The following is a 14,982-nucleotide window of genomic DNA, read 5'->3' on the forward strand; positions in this document are numbered from 1 at the left end:
GGTGCAACAGTGTGACGGATACAACTCTGCACCAAGATGGTGTTACAGCGTAACACACTTCCCCAGACACCTTTGTGAATGCATCACACTGAGCCATTGCTATCTCCAGAGCCCAACACAGGCTTTACAACAGTGGTACTCAGACCTCTAGAAACTACTCAAACAATGGATGGTAATACTGCACTATAACAAACAGATCCAACATCCGAATCAACAGAAAGAAAAGCTAGAAGGACAGTCAATTCTGGTCCACTTTCACATTGCTTACTCCAGGATTTGTGGAAGTCAAGCAAGACTACCTGCAATTAGGTGATGAACGGCCTAATTTAGACAGGGTAAACAAATGAAGCCATGCAGACCATGGTCAAACATTCCAATCCCTGGTCTGTGCCAACTTGCTGAGATCAACTAATTCAGCATTTGGTGTACAATATTGGGCTAGAGAGGAAACTTTGGGCGGTGGTTGGGAAAAAGGAGAAGAGAAAAAAAACACTATTCAGTAACTCATGGAAAGTGTAGGTGTGCATGGGGATTTCAGGAGGTCAGTGTTGGCCTGTTATAGCCAACCACAATACTTGCATATAAAGAATAAATACTTTGTTATACAGTGGCAGGATGCAAGGGTGCAGAGAAGATTCTAAAAGGTAGAAGCTAAAGGCAGCACACAAGTTACCAGTTTTAAAGGCAGCACACTGGCAGACTATGCTGAACACAAGGTCCTAGGTACACTCTTGGACAGCAGTAGGACCTCTGTCCCAGGGAATCAGGTGCAGGGGGGTCTTCGGGGCCAAATTTTAAACTGCTATAGCTCCCAATCCTGATTTCCAGCCATCCCAAGGAGTGGCGCGATATATATGGGGAGGAAAGCTTTCCTCCTCAATGTCAAATGGCTTGCTAACCACTTCGGTTCAGCTCAAAATATAAATGCCACCTGGGTGAAGTATCAGAGGGCAAGTGTACCTGCAGAAGTTACTAAAGCACGAACCAGAACCCTAAGGCAAGAAATTGTAGCAATTGCCACAAGATCATTCGACCCTACATAAACTGGAGGTGACCCAAAACTCGGCTGCCCATGGCACAATTCGCACCAAGTCCCGCTCACCCATCATTGGCTGCCGGTTAAGCAATGCCCCAATTTCAAAATGCTCATCCCGGTTTTCAAATCCCCCCATGTCTTCATCCTCCTCATCTCTAATCTCCTCTAGCCCCACAACACCCCCACCCCAAACAAGAGATATCGTCGCTCCTCCAAGTCTGCCCTCGAGTATCCCCCATTATAACCATTGGTGGCCGTATCTTGTTGCCTAGGCCCCTAGCTCTGGAATTCCTTGCTTAAGCCTCTCCACCTCTCTTTCCTCCTTTAAGATGCTCCTTAAAACCTACCTCTTCGACCAAGTTTTTGGTCACTTGTCCTAATTTCTCCTTGTGTGTGGTTCAGTGTCAAATTTTTTCATCTTATAACACTCCTTCCTGTGAAGTGCCTTGGGACATTTGACTATGTTAACGGTGCTATATAAATACAAGTTATTGTTATACAGTACTACTAGATTCCAATTATCTCCCTCAACTCAAGTGATCTGAAACCAGCTCCAATTAATCTAAATTTCTAGCAGATATCTTATGGGGAGACAAGAACTCAACACTTCACTCTTGTCAACAAATTTCACCCATTAGAAAACTGATGATTTAAAAAAAAAGCACAAACAGGACTTAGTTATTTTGGGTTAATACTTAAACATGCACTTGGTCATTTTTGTGTGTGAATGCTTACAGTCTACTCAATGAACTGTGCTATCCCTAAACCCATTTAATATGGACAGTTCAGCATCTTTATGTAGACAAGGTATTACAGTTTGTTGTCAGCTACACAGTAAGTCCCACTGGAGGGATCCACTTAGCCAGCAACACCCACTAAATTCTCTTACCAAGATTCATAACTTTTATTTAGAGATTGGGAAGAAACCTATCAACAATGTTTGACAGCCATCAGCGTTAACCGGTGTGATGTTTACAAATAAGCGCTTCCTCTCCCCCTTCCTGGCCCACCCCCCCACATGACATTCTTGCTGTTGAACAAGTCCCAATGCAACCAGCAGCACTTGTATTGGATCCGTTGTTGTGATTTAGTTGCAATCATGAAGCCATCAATGTGTTTTACCGTTGGGGAGAATAGCCAGGAGAGTCCCAGCGGCATGATAACTGTCAAAGATGCAAACCACATGTGCATGCTTAAATCCAGCTTGTAACTTAGCAGCAAATGCAAAATGCAATTCTATTTCCAAATCAACCCCTCTGGTAAAAAAAAGGGGTCTTTTAACAGGAACCTGCACAATCACAGACTGTCTCCACAACCAAGAGCATGAATTGGAGCTAAGGCGTGGTCCAATGCTAGAATTATCCTGCAGTCAATTCAAGTTCAGCTTTTCTACGTAGCAATTACTTCCAGCACCTTCACTTGCAATATTTTACTGCATGCTCACTCGAGTTTTTACTCAACTGAAACAGCAACTCACCTCAGTTGAAGCAGTGCCCCCCTCCCTCCACCCCCATTCCCTGCAAGGACACAAATGGTACCATTTGTGATCAGATCTCAGCAAGGCACTGAAGTAAAAAATAAAGAACTTAAAAAAGAGTGACACCAGAAGTCAAGAAATTCAATACATCAAGAGTTTGGATGGAAAAAGGTTATATTGATTCAGATTTAAATCAGCATCTGTTCATTAATTCATGGTATCTGTATATAAACTAAGGTTTGCAAAATCTAACCATCTACAACAGCATTTAAACCCTCCATTACGATTAGGGTTTTTAATCCTCATACTGGCCAACAGACTAAAGAACTTGCTCCCAGGGTTCTGCCAAAGCCCCTGCCCATTGGGCCATGCACCTTCACTCACAAAAGGATATACACTCCCTTTACCAAACAATGCCAAGAACGGAGCCTGATTTCTCAGAATCAGGATGAGCAATTCAGAGATTAGACAGGCTTGTAGCAAAAGCAAAGTTGTTTTAATGGGAGCCTTTAATTTTCATATAGATCGGGAGAGCAGAATAGCCCACGTCAAAAAGGCAGTGAACTTTGAGTACATGCATGATAGCTTTAGCAACAGTAACAGTAAGGGAATATTTATCCAACGGCGATCACGAAATGATCAAATTCAATGTGAGGTTTGAAAAAGGAGAAACTTACCAGTTACTAAGGCCCCAAGTTTCCACACGCGGCGAAAAAGGTGCACCTCAGAGCTGGGCGCCTGTTTTACACGCCGAAAACAAGTGCGGTATTCTCGAGCTCCTTGGAGCTCAATGTCTGCTTGGCGCGGCGCACAGGGGGCGGAGCCTACCACTCGCGCCGATTTTGTAAGTAGGAGGGGGCGGGTACAATTGAAATGAGGCTTCTTGGTGCCGGCAACCCTGCGCGTGCGCAGTCTGAAGTAAACATTGGCACTCGGTCATTTTTAAAAGTACTGCAGAAAAAGTGAAGATTTGTTTCTTGGACCCCTGCAAAGGCTTGTATTTTAATTTTCTTGATATTTCTGTGTGTGAGGGAGTGCTTTTAGCAACACTGCTGAATAAATCACCTGCTGAAATCAGTGAGTTCAGCTTTTCACTGCTAAACTTGCAGAACCAGTGCCTGCAAATTAAGGACTGTGTGTTTGGAGAAATAAAAGTGGCAATTCAACTTTGCAATGGATCAACGTCCACCAAGAACAAAGAATTTCTTGCATGAGGAAGCAAACCATTGCATAATATGTGGTGTTGACAATGCAGCACCCATTCTGCAAATTTAAATATAAAGATGTCGATGTGGCTGCCTCTCCCTGTCCAAATGGCCTGAGTCAGTCCCCCTCACAGCTCGAAGGCTGCTGCTGTTCTTTCTTCGGCTCCCGACCAGCCACTGACGCCGCTGCAATCCCATGGCCGAATGGCCTAAAGTCCATCCGGGTGCTGCATCTTCGCGGGGAATGAAGGCCTGCCTCAAGCACCGTAGCTCAGCTTGAAGGCTGCCTGCCGCTGCCGTCGAGACGAGACGAGACACTGACGCCACACCGCTGCTTGTCTCCAACATGAAAGGCCTGCCTCAAGCACTGCAGCTCAGCTCGAAGGCCGCTTGCTGCCGCCGAGACACTGACGCCACACCGCTGCCTGAAAGGCCTGCCTGAAGCACTTTCACTCAGGTAGGAACATGGTTTATTTAATCTTTTCTTTGCTTATAAATTTTTATTCAGGTTGGATTTATTTGTATAATATTTGTATAATTATAACTAAGGATTGATTGTAGAATTTAATGACTCTCCCCCCCAGCCCCCCCCTCCTCCTCGTTTCCTACGCCTAATTTGTAACCTGCGCCCGATTTTTTAAAGTGTAGACAAGGTTTTTTCAAGCGTACAAAAATCTTCACTTACTCCATTCTAAGTTGGTTTAGAGTACGTTTTCACTGTGGAAACTTTGAAATCAGGCTTCAGTGGCCGGACACACCCCCTTTTGAAAAAAAAATTCTGTTCCAAAGTGAAACTGTTCGACCTGACTAGAACTGGAGCAAACTAAGGGCCCAAGTTTCCACAGGATAAAAAACGAGTGCCCCTCCGAGCTGGGCGCCCGTTTTTCGCGCCTAAAATGGCGCCAGAAAAAAAACGCGCTATTCTCGAGCGCTTTGCAGCTCCTTGTCTGTTTGGCGCGGCGCCCAGGGGGGCGGAGCCTACACTCGCGCCGATTTTGTAAGTGGGAGGGGGCGGGTACTATTTAAATTAGTTTTTTTCCTGCCGGCAAAGCTGCGCGTGCGCGTTGGAGCGTTCGCACATGCTCAGTGTGAAGGAAACATCGGCACTCGGCCATTTTTGTAGTTCTTTGCAGCTGTTTAATTTTTTAACATTTTTTAATAAAAGCACATTGCCATCAGCACAGAGGCTACCCTTCTCACTGTCTCCTTTCCCTCCCTCCCCTCCACGGCAACAAACGGCGGTTTCCTCCCCTCCACAGCGGCAACAAACCACTGTCTCCTTCCCTTCCCTCCATGGCAACAAACCGCTGTCTCCTTCCCCTCTGCGGCAACAAACCACTGTCTCCTTCCCTTCCCTCCATGGCAACAAACCGCTGTCTCCTTCCCCTCTGCGGCAACAAACCGCTGTCTCCTTCCCCTCTGCGGCAACAAACCGCTGTCTCCTTCCCCTCTGTGGCAACAAACCGCTGTCTCCTTCCCCTCTGCGGCAACAAACCGCTGTCTCCTTCCCCTCTGCGGCAACAAACCGCTGTCTCCTTCCCCTCTGCGGCAACAAACCGCTGTCTCCTTCCCCTCCGCGGCAACAAACCGCTGTCTCCTTCCCCTCCGCGGCAACAAACCGCTGTCTCCTTCCCCTCCGCGGCAACAAACCGCTGTCTCCTTCCCCTCCGCGGCAACAAACCGCTGTCTCCTTCCCCTCCGCGGCAACAAACCGCTGTCTCCTTCCCTTCCCTCCATGGCAACAAACCGCTGTCTCCTTCCCCTCTGCGGCAACAAACCGCTGTCTCCTTCCCTTCCCTCCATGGCAACAAACCGCTGTCTCCTTCCCCTCTGCGGCAACAAACCGCTGTCTCCTTCCCCTCCGCGGCAACAAACCGCTGTCTCCTTCCCCTCCGCGGCAACAAACCGCTGTCTCCTTCCCCTCCATGGCAACAAACCGCTGTCTCCTTCCCCTCCGCGGCAACAAACCGCTGTCTCCTTCCCCTCCGCGGCAACAAACCGCTGTCTCCTTCCCCTCCGCGGCAACAAACCGCTGTCTCCTTCCCCTCCATGGCAACAAACCGCTGTCTCCTTCCCCTCCGCGGCAACAAACCGCTGTCTCCTTCCCCTCCGCGGCAACAAACCGCTGTCTCCTTCCCCTCCGCGGCAACAAACCGCTGTCTCCTTCCCCTCCGCGGCAACAAACCGCTGTCTCCTTCCCCTCCGCGGCAACAAACCGCTGTCTCCTTCCCCTCCGCGGCAACAAACCGCTGTCTCCTTCCCCTCCGCGGCAACAAACCGCTGTCTCCTTCCCCTCCGCGGCAACAAACCGCTGTCTCCTTCCCCTCCGCGGCAACAAACCGCTGTCTCCTTCCCTTCCCTCCATGGCAACAAACCGCTGTCTCCTTCCCCTCCGCGGCAACAAACCGCTGTCTCCTTCCCTTCCCTCCATGGCAACAAACCGCTGTCTCCTTCCCCTCTGCGGCAACAAACCGCTGTCTCCTTCCCCTCTGCGGCAACAAACCGCTGTCTCCTTCCCCTCCGCGGCAACAAACGGCAGTTTCCTCCCCCCCCACACGGCAACGAACGATGGCTGAAGCACTTTCACACAGGTAGGAAGATGGTTTATTTAATCTTTTCTTTGCTTATAAATGTTTATTCAGGTTGGATTTATTTGTATAATATTTGTAGAAGTATAAATAAGGATTGATTGTAGAATTTAATGACTTCCCTTCCCCCCCCCCCCGACCTCGTTCTGGACGCCTGATTTGTAACCTGCGCCTGATTTTTTAATGTGTAGAACAGGTTTTTTCAGTTCTACAAAAATCTTCACTTGCTCCATTCTACTTTAGTTTGGAGTACGTTTTCACTGTGGAAACTTTGAAATCAGGCGTCAGTGGCCAGACACTCCCCCTTTTGAAGAAAAAATTCTGTTCCAAAGTAGAACTGTTCTACCTCACTAGAACTGCAGAAAAAAAAGTGGAGAATTGTGATTTCTAAGATAGTCCGTTCTCCACCAGTTGCTCCTAAAAATCAGGCGCAAATCATGTGGAAACTTGGGCCCTTAATGTGGAGAATTCTGATTTCTAAGATACTCCGTTCTATACCAGTTGTTCCTAAAAATCAGGAGCAAATCATGTGGAAACTTGGGTCCTAAGTTTCTAACTTTAATGGGATGAGACTGAGACTGACGACAGCAAAATGGTCAAAACTTATTGGTTCAAACTACAGGTGAACAGTGGGGATTCAAAAAGAATTTAACTTAATACAGGACCAGTATATACGCCTATGGGGAAAGAGCTCTATTTACCAAATAAAACAAATCATGGTCGACAAAAAGTGAAAGAGAACGAGCATATAAAAGTGTAAATCCAGGGGACACATGTGAAGAACAACAAAAGACAACAAAAAATAGCAAGAGCTGGAAAAATTCAAAAAATGACTTGAGGGATATCAATATTAAAGTTTTTACAATAATATTCGAAGAGAAAGGATAGTGACGGGCAATGTGGGTCCTTTAAAAACAAATTGGAGGAATATTGTAAATGAAAATAAGAAAATTGCAGAATTACTGCGTGTCAGTCTTCACAGTAGAGGATAATATACCTCACATTCCAGGGAAATAAATAATGAATCAAAGACTGGAACTCATTTAAATTAACGCAAGAAAACAATATTAGAAAACATAAATGGCACTAATGACTGACAAATCCCCAGAATCTGATGGTTTTCACCCCAGGGTTTTAAAGTAGGTGAAATTGCAGAAGCTTTAACCATAATCTTTTGATTCAGGAATTGTCCCTTTAGATTGGAAAAGTGCAAACACAACCCCATTATTTAAGAAAGGAGAGAGAGAAAAATCGGTAAGTGAAAGTCTAACATGTGGTGTGGGGAAGTTATTGGATTCAATAATTAAGGACAGAGTGACTGAGCACTTAAAAGAAATTTGAGCTGATGAGAGAGCCAACATGGATTGGAGGGTAGGCCCTCTCTAACAAACCTAATTGGATTTTTTTTGAGGAAGTAAATAAAATGGTAGACAGGGAATGTCTATGGATGTAGCTTATTCGGACTTCCAGAAGACATCATTAGATAGGGATCCACATAAGAGATTGTTAGCTAAAATTAAATCTCATGGAATTGAAGGCAAATTATTGACCTGGTTAGGCGGTAGAAGACAGTGAGTGGTAGGGGTAATGGGTATGCACGCAAATTGGAAGGAAGTGACAAGTGGTATCCCACAAAGATCTATGCTGGGACCTCAACTATTTGCTATATTTATTAAATGACATAACACAACAGAGAGCCATATATCCAAGTTTGCCGATGACACAAAGATTGGTGGTACAGTAAGTATAAAATTAGAAAGATATTGATAGATTAAGCGAGTGGGCAAAACTGTGACAGATGGATTTCAACACAGGCAAGTATGAGGTCATCTATTTTGGACCAAAAAAAAGATAAACCGGAGTATTATTTAAATGGTGTAAAGCTAGGAACAGTGAAGGTCCAAAGAGATTTAGGGATCCATCTACACAGCTCACTAAAATAGCAGTAGGGTATAAAAATTAATCAAAAAGGGCCAATGGAATGCTAGCCTTTATAACTAGAGGGCTAGAATACAACGAGGAGGTTGTTTTGCGACAGTTGCAAAGCCCTGGTGAATACAGTGCACAAGTTCTGGGCCAGACTTTAGAAAGGATATATTGGCCTTGGCAGGAGCGTAGTGCAGATTCACCAGAATGTTTCCAAAGCGCCACGGGTTAGATTGCATAAACTAAGCTTGCATTCCCTGGAATATAGAAGGGTAAGGAGTGATTTGATTGAGGTTTTTTTAGGATTTTGAAAAGAATTGATTTGGGCTAACCATGGTGGGGAGTCTAGGACGAGAAAGGGTGGTGGGCGGTAGAAATGTGGAGCACTCTCCCACAAAAAGTTCAATTATAAAAATCGACAAATGTTTTCTAGACAAGGGTATAAAACGATATTGAGCCAAAGCAGGTGGATGGAAACAAGACACAGATCAGCCATAAATGACAGAAGAGGCTTGAAGGACAGAGAGACAAGTAATTGGTCAGCTGGAGTACTCTTCAAACATATCTCAGCTAGATTAGTGTACACCTCCCCTCTACACAAACAAAACACCTGCCTGGATAAGGGCAGGAGGCGCATGAGAATACCATCACCTCCAAGTTACGCACCATCCTGACTTGGAAATATATCACTGTTACTTCATAGTCGCTGGGTCAAAATCCTGGAACTCCCTCCCCAACAGCACTGTGGACTTCACCACACTGACTGCAGCGGTTCAGAAAAGCGGCTCACCACCACCTTCTCAAGGACAGCTAGAGATGGGCAATAAATGCTGACCTTGCCAGTGACGCCCACATCCCAGGAATGAATTAAAAAATCCACTCCACTATGTTCCTACATTGCTTTCAGCTTAGCTGGAGTTAAGATGGTCATTAACAGATTGTAATCGTGCTAAGAATCGACAGAAGTTGGTTGGAGAACCTGATGGTAACAAGGAATTGAGACAGTACAGTAACCTAGATGCAATCAATAAGTCCTGGTAAATCAAGTTTTATTCAACACAGAGATCGCCAACTGGCACAAGTAGTCAATACTCAAGCTATGTACATACTGACGAGCAGATACACTACAGACATTATTGGAAAAGTATTCTTGCTGTTGAGGAACATGAGCAAAAGTGAACAACTATACCTGTACTCCAATCAGATAGCCGAATGCCAACACTTACAATCCTGTAAATATACTAATTCACTAGCGTGGACACATTAACCAAAATTTACTCTATTTCATCTGTTCCTTCAAAAATTTGGCACTTTGGTCTCTTTCTTCCCCTCCACTACTAGTTCCCTCTTGAAACACACAATCTACTATGAGGAATGCAATTAAAAATGCTATATTGTTGCTTCACACATAGTCCAACAGACAGCTGTAGCTTTCACAGAAACCTTACAATACAAAGCTACGGTTTTTTACAAATATAAACTGAAAGTATGACAAACAGCTCCCTGCAGCCAACAGATATGCAGCTGACCAAGCATCTCAGTTACTGATGAGGGCAGATAAGGGCAGCAATGAAGTGTACAAACTTCATAGTGCATTAACACAGGTTACCTCCAACACAGAACACTGGCAACTCATGGCACAGCCAGAATCTGAAAGGTAGGATAGTTCAGGTACGTACCCTTCAGAACAGTACTCACCTCAAATCATAGAGGGACCGCCTAAGACTGGGCTCTCAACAGATGCAAGTTAACATTTCAGGCTCAATGATTAATTACACATATAGCTAGAACCTGCCTTCCTCTTTACAGATTAACCGGCTTCTGACCTTTAGGCATTGGGTTTTTAAATTTCAGATTTTTTTGATTTGCAGTTTTCCCCTAATATTCAAAATTCTAATATGCCTAAAGGTTGAAAAGATGACAGGTCACTACAACTATATAACAGTCTAAACTCAGGAAAGGCTTTGGATATTTTCAAGACAGATGCTTCTCATTCTCAGCTTTGAAACATAGAAACTAGGTGCAGGAGGAGGCCATTCGGTCCTTCGAGCCTGCACCGCCATTCAATGAGTTCATGGCTGAACATGTAACCTCAGTACCTCATTCCTGCTTTCTCGCCATACCCCTTGATCCCCCTAGTAGTAAGGACTACTAGTGCATGCTGCAGCTAAAGTCCCATGCCATTGTTTATAAAACAGAATATGGAAAAACACTGTGCAAACAACATCTGTGGAGAGAGCAGAGTCTATGTTCCAGAACTTCTCTCAAGGGTATGCACTTGAAATGTAAACAATCCTCTCTCTGGACGTTTCCAGCCTTTTCCATTTCTGTTTGATTTCAGCACCTGCAGTTTACCATTTGCAGACAACGACTGAATTAAGTCAAATCTCAGTTTTATGATACAAGATTCCACCTGATGCTTGTAGAGTTATACGCCGCAATCTACAAAAGCATCAAGAGTAGGACATTCAGCCCCTCTAGTCTGTTCCACCATTCACTTAGATCATGGCTGCTCTGTATCAACGCTCCATATCCTTACCCATTTCCAGTAATCAGAACCACTGGAACAAATGAGAGATTCAGTTGCAGAAAATATTTTAAATTAGATTCCAATGGAATCATGAAAACCACAAACCAGTGGCCCAGCTGATCATAGAAATTTACAGCACGGAAGGAGGCCATCTCGGCCCATCACATCCGTGCCGGCCGACAAAAGAGCTATTCCAACCTAATCCCACTTTCCAGCTCTTGGTCCGTAGCCCTGTAGGTTACGGCACTTCAAGTGCACATCCAAGTACTTTTTAAAATGTGCTGAGGGTTTCTGCCTCTACCACCATTTCAGGCAGTGAGTTCCAGACCCCCACCACCCTTGGTGAAAAAAAATTCTCCTCAAATCCCATCTAAACCTCCTACCAATTACTTTAATTCTACGCCCCTGGTTATTGACCCCTGTACTAAGGAAAATAGGTCCTTCCTATCCACCCTATCTAGGTCCCTCATAATTTTATATATCTCAATCAGGTCTCCCCTCAGCCTCCTCTGTTTCAAAGAAAACAACCCCAGCCTATCCAATCTTTCCTCATAGCTAAAAAAAATCTCCAGTCCAGGCAACATCCTCGTAAATATCCTCTGTACCCTCTCTAGTGCAATCACATCTGTCCTGTAATGTGGTGACCAGAACTGCATGCAGTTCTAGCTGTGGCCTAACTAGTGTTTTATACAGTTCAAGCATAACCTCCCTGCTCTTGTATTCCATGCCTCGGCTAATAAATGCAAGTACTCCGTATGCCTTCTTAACCACCTCATCTACCTTCAGAGATCTGTGGACATGCACTCCAAGGTCCCTTTGGACTTCAGTATCCTACCATTTATTATGTATTCCTTGCCTTGTTTTCCCTCCCCAAATGCATAACCTCACACTTCTCTGGATTGAATTTTATTTGTCACTGTTATGCCCAACTGACCAGTTTATTGGTATCTTCCTGCAGTCTACAGTTTTCTTCTTCATTATCAACCATCTGCAAACTTCTTAAATCATACCTCCTACATTCAGGTCAAATCATTGATATATACACCACAAAAAGCAAGGGACCCAGCACTGAGCCCTGTGAAACCCCACTGGATACAGACTTCCAAATCACAAAAAACAGCCATCGACCATCACACTTTGCTTCCTGCCCCTGAGCCAATTTTGAATCTAACTTGCCACTTTGCCCTGGATCCCATGGGCTTTTACTTTCGTGAACAGTCTGCTATGTTGGACCTTATCAAAAGCTTTGCTAAAATCCATAGATCCTACAACAAATGTACTACCCTCCGACCCTCCTTGTTACCCCCTCAAAAAATTCAATCAAGTTAGTCAGGCACAACCTTCCCGTAACAAATCCATGCAGACTGTCCTTGATTAATCCAGGTTTTGCTAAATTTATATTTATCCTGTCCCTCATAAATTTTTCCATTAAGTTTTCCCACCACCGAGGTTAGGCTGACTGGTCTGTAATTACTCGGTCTATCCCTTTCTCCATTTTTAAAAACGGTATAACGTTAGCAGTCCTCCAGCACCACATCTGTCGCCAGAGTGGATTGGAAAATGGTGGTCAGAGCCTCTATTTCCTCTCTTGCTTCTCTCAACAGCCTGGGATACATTTCATCTGGGTCTGGGGATTTATCCACTTTCAAAACTGCTAAATCCCTTAATACTTCCCCTCACTATATTTATTTCATCTAATACTTCACACTCCTCTTCCCTGATTGCAATGTCTGCATCACCCCTCATGAGAAAACAGATGCAAAGTAGTCATTAAGAACCATAGCCACATCTTCCGCCTCCACACACAATTACCTTTATGGTCACTAATAGGCCCTGCTCTTTCTTTAGTTATCCTCTTGCTCTTAATGTATTTATAAAACATATTTCGGTTTTCCTTGCTAACATTTTTTCATGCTCCCTCTTTGCTTTCCTAATTTACTTTTTAATTTCATCCCTGCACTTTCTATACTCCAAGGTTTCTGCAGTATTGAGCCCTCAGTATTTGTCTTAAGCCTCCTTTTTGTCTTTATCCTACCCTGTATGCCCCTTGACACTCAGGGGGGGCTCTAGATGCATTAGCCCCGCCCTTTTTCTTTAAGAGAACATACTGTTAAAAAAGCATACAGGATCCTTGGCTTTGTAAATAGGCATAGAGTACAAAAACAAAGGAAGTTATCCTAAACTAGTATAAATCATTGGTTAGGCCTCAGCTGGAGTATTGTGTACAATTCTGGGCACCGCACTTTAGAAAGGATGTTAAAAGCCTTGAGAGCATGCAGTGGAGATTTACTGAAATTATACCACAGATGCCAGACTTCTGTTGTTATGTGCGGAGACTGGAGAAGCTTCAGAACAGAGCAGGTTTAGGGGAGCATTAATAGGTGTTCAAAATTGCGTAGAGTAGAAAGGGAGACGCTGGCAGGAGGGTCGGTAACAAGAGGACACAGCACTAAAATTATTTCCAAAAGAATCAGGAGAATTTATTTATCAATGCACTGCCTGAAAAGGGTGGACACTGATTGATGCATAGTAACTTTCAAAAGGGAATTCTATAAATATTTGAAAAGGAAAAAAACGAGCAGGGCTATGGGGAGGGAGACTGGGACTAAGTGGATAGCTCTTTAAAGAGGCTGGCACAGGCAGGGTGGGCCGAAGGGCCTCCCTTTTCGTGCTGTGCCGCAGGTGGGCGCTCAGGAAGTGCGGGGGCGACCTGCCCAGGGCCAGCGAGGCCAGCAATAATCAGCTGGGGAGGCGGGGCCAGCTCGGAGCCCTCCCCCTCGGCCATGGCTCCACCCCCTCCTGCCGCGGCTCCGCCTCCTCTCCCGGCCGCCGCCATTTTGAGCGCGGCAGTTCGCCGCCTCATGGCGCGGGAGGTGGGGGAGGTGGGGGAAGGGGGGGGATGCCGCGGATTGAAAGCCCGCTCCCGGCCCCGGGGCCCCCGGCGCGGTTCGCATTCCCCCCCTCCCCCTCTCCACACGCACTGCCGCCTTTCCCTGCTCGCTCCCCCAATCCCCCCCCCTCAGCCCCCAAGCCCGGCCGCCTGGGCCGCGGGTGACGCACTTGAGGCGATGGGCGCGGGGGGGGGGGCTCAGCGGCAGACTCGGCCTTTCCCCTGGGCCGCGGTGAGGGGCGGCCGCGGGCCTGTCTCCCCCCTACCCCGGCTCTCCCCGGGCCCGCTCTCCCCGCTCTCCCGCTCACCCTCGCTCGCCGCCGGCCGGCCGCTCGCTCGCTCGATGGATGGGAAAAGGACAAAAAGCCTCACGTGACGCCGTGCCGCCAACCGAGCCCTTTTATGGGGCCCACCGCGCGTGCGCAGCGGCGCTCGATCCGCCCAGCGACACGCGTGGAATCATGCAAGCCCGCCAATCACAGGCAGCCGACTGCCGCTGCGTGCCCACGTCGTGCCCCGTTGCATTGTGGAGGGTGTAGTTCTTGGTCAAGCCTGAAACAATGGGAAAGGCTGCACACTGCCCTGGCACCCTGCACAGGCAGCACTCCCTTCCCACACACACTCCAGTGCAAAGAGCAATCTCACCCACGGCTGTCAGAATTCTCAGCAGTGTTGAGAGGGTAAATACTGAAAGATTGGTGAATTGCTAACAATCGTCATTATTAGCATCAAAGACAAAGTTAGAAATGTTTTCACACAGGGTTGTTGGAACATGGGGTGCTTTTTTAAGCATAGGCACTGTAACAGTACTTAGAAGGAAATTGGACAAGTATTTGAAAAGGATGAATACAAAATCATATGGGTAAAGGAAATGGGCTTAGGATAGCTCCAGTTGAAAGGTTAGCACCATATGGCGCAAATGTGAAAGACTTGCATTTATAGAGTGCCTTTCACGATCACCGGATATCTCAAAGCACTTTACAGCTAATTAAGTATTTTTGGAGTACAGTCACTGTTGTAATGTGGGAAACACAGCAGTCAATTTGCACACAAACAAGCTCCCGCAAACAGCTATGTGATAATGACAGGATAATCTGTTTTTGTTACGTTGATTGAGGGATATTGGCCGGGACACCGGGGATAACTCCCCTGTTCTTCGAAATAATGCCATGGGATCTTTTACGTCCACTTGAGAAAGCAGGAGGGGCCTCAGTTTAAGGTCTCATCCAAAAGATGGCACCTCCAACAATGCAGTACTCCAAGTGTCAGCCTAGATTTTTGTGCTCAAGTCGCTGGAACGGGACTTGAACCCACAACTTTTTGACTCGGA

General features: G+C 46.0%; 1 protein-coding gene across 3 annotated transcripts in view; it reads right to left on the reverse strand.

Annotated features, from left to right (window-relative positions):
• Positions 1–14,063, reverse strand: part of ilf3b (interleukin enhancer binding factor 3b) — a 53,517-nt gene extending 39,454 nt beyond the window's left edge. For all 3 annotated transcript variants that reach the window (XM_070872948.1, XM_070872946.1, XM_070872949.1), the window contains exon 1: positions 13,961–14,063. The gene's annotated coding sequence lies outside the window, so the exon portion shown is untranslated. The remainder of the gene's footprint in view (positions 1–13,960) is intronic.
• Positions 14,064–14,982: the final 919 nt, after the last annotated feature.

Source organism: Pristiophorus japonicus, unplaced genomic scaffold, assembly GCF_044704955.1.
Source record: "Pristiophorus japonicus isolate sPriJap1 unplaced genomic scaffold, sPriJap1.hap1 HAP1_SCAFFOLD_389, whole genome shotgun sequence".
Lineage (NCBI taxonomy): Eukaryota > Metazoa > Chordata > Chondrichthyes > Pristiophoridae > Pristiophorus > Pristiophorus japonicus.